Source organism: Palaemon carinicauda, chromosome 38 (assembly GCF_036898095.1).
Source record: "Palaemon carinicauda isolate YSFRI2023 chromosome 38, ASM3689809v2, whole genome shotgun sequence".
Taxonomy (NCBI): Eukaryota; Metazoa; Arthropoda; class Malacostraca; order Decapoda; family Palaemonidae; genus Palaemon; species Palaemon carinicauda.
The window spans coordinates 53,787,391-53,789,890 of NC_090762.1; positions in this window are offsets into that span (position 1 = coordinate 53,787,391).

A 2,500-nucleotide genomic window follows, 5' to 3' on the forward strand; every position below is an offset into this window, starting at 1 on the left:
CTTGATTTCCACAAAGCTAGAACTGGTATCGCCATTTAGTAAAATTAAAATTTTATTCCATAAATAGAAACATAACAATGCGTAGAGAATATTGTAGAATTAATGAATCCATAGCGAAGATTGTAGTTTGTGGTGGCCAATGTGGTAACGTCCCTGACTGGTGAACGCTAGACTGGGGTTCGAGTCCTGCTCAAACTCGTTAGTTTCTTTAGTCGCTGCAACCTCACCATCCTTTTGAGCTAAGGATGGAGGGTTTTGGGGAGCCTATAGGTCTATCTGTTGAGTCATCAGCAACCATTGCCTGGCCCTCCTTGGTTCTAGCTTGGGTGGAGAAGGGGCTTGGGCGCTGATCATGTGTATATATGGTCAATCTCTAGGGCATTGTTCTGCTTTAATGGGGCAATGTCACTGTCCCTTGCCTCTGCCATTCATGAGCGGCCTTTAAACCTTTGAAACGTGTTTCATACACGCTTGTACACTGTAACGTTATTGCCTCTTCATATCTCTTGCTCTTCCCCGCACTGATAACAGAACCGTTTTAAGCTTGCCTTCGCATGTATTTGTCTGTTTTAATCTTTGTGGCATTCTTGCTCGGAACTCGCTATCTGTTGAATAAAGGTTACTTGCACTGACCTGGCTTTTCTGTTAAGAACCAGCTCGCACAAATTACAGTATATATGAACTGATTATATCTTTCAGTTATTAAGTCTAAGGAAAATGACACCCACATTTCAGCAGTTAACGGCACAAATCCTATTTAATATTTGTATATCAATTAAACTTTTGAAATCTTAGGCACTAATATCCACCCAATAGTTTTCCCTGGACGGTAGTGTAGTGTTTCGAGGGTCGGAGAAAATTTTATGGTTCTTGTAGTTACTTTGGTGGTACCTTGAGAATATCGCTCCTCGTCTAATGGTCTTACAGCATTGTTAGAATGAAATTAGGTCAAAATATTACTCATAGAAATAAGCCATTTGAAACAAGGAACGTTCCTGATGCAGGTACACCAGAATTCAACTATATGATTTTTTATAAGTATGACTATCCTCTGAACTCAGATCTTCCCATCTTGATTGGAAAGGGCACCTGGTTTTAAACGGATTCCCCCAGTTATGCCACAACACCACAGATCACGCCCCCCCCCCCCCCCCACCCCCTATATCTCTCTCTCTCTCTCTCTCTCTCTCTCTCTCTCTCTCTCTCTCTCTCTCTCTCTCTCTCTCTCTCTAAAATAATATTCAAAATTATTCTACCTTTTTTTATATAAAGATATTTTTTATCCATCTATACGTGTCCTATGAGCGGCGACTCTCCAACGCGCATATGCCAGACATTGCCACTACACACTGTAACGCGAACACACTCTCGCAATGGACCGTTCTCTTGCTTCAAGTTTGCCCCCTTTATAGTCAAGCTAAGGCAGTATCTACAATGTGAATAGGCACCTCTTGTAAGAAAGGGCAAATAGAGAGAGATTTTTTTCTAAATACTCCAATTTATATAAAAAAAGAAACAGAGACAGAGATTAAGGGGGAGGGGTTGGAAGGTGGGTCAGTGATCTGTGGAAATGTGGCAGAGTTGGGGAATCCGTTGAAAACCAGGTGCCCTACTCTATCGGCCCTTTCAAACTGCGCTCAGACAATCTTGCCTTCTTCATTGTAAGACTCAGTACTAGAAGCTTAATTCCAATTGTGATCAGATTGTTGAGGTTGAATCCGTGACACTTCAGAAATTCAATATCTTGTTTACCAACAAATTTCAAGCTTATACCTTGTAGCACATTTTGCAGCATGTCTTGTTTACCAACAAATTTCAAGATCATATCTTATATCACATTTTGTTGCATGTCTTATTTAAAGGTTTAAAGGTCGCTCATGAATGGCAGAGGCAAGGGACAGTGACATTACCCTATCAAGCAGGACAATGTCCTAAAGACTGGCCATATGTACTTATGATCAGCACCCAAGCCCCCTCTCCACCCAAGCTAGGACCAAGGAGAACCAGGCAATGGCTGTTGATGACTCAGCAGATAGACCTATAGGCTCCCCCGAACCCCACATCCTTAGCTCACAAGGATGGTGAGGTTGCAGCGACCAAAGGAACTAACGAGTTTGAGTGGGACTCGAACCCCAGTCCAGCAATCACCAGGCAAGGACGCTACCACCAGGCCACCACAACAAATATCAACCTCATACATAATAGGACATTTTGTAGCATGTCTTGATTACCAAACAATTTCAAGTGCATATCTTATAGCACAATTTGTAGCATGTCTTGTTTAACAACAAATTTCAAGCTCATATTATCTCAGAGCGCATTTTGTTGCATCTCTTGTTAAACAACAAATTTCAAGGTCATATCTTATTGCACATTTTGCTGCATGTCTTGTTTGCCAACAAATTTCAAGGTCATATCTTATTGCACATTTTTCTGCATGTCTTGTTTGCCAACAAATTTCAAGGTCATATCTTGTTGCACATTTTGCTGCATGTCTTGT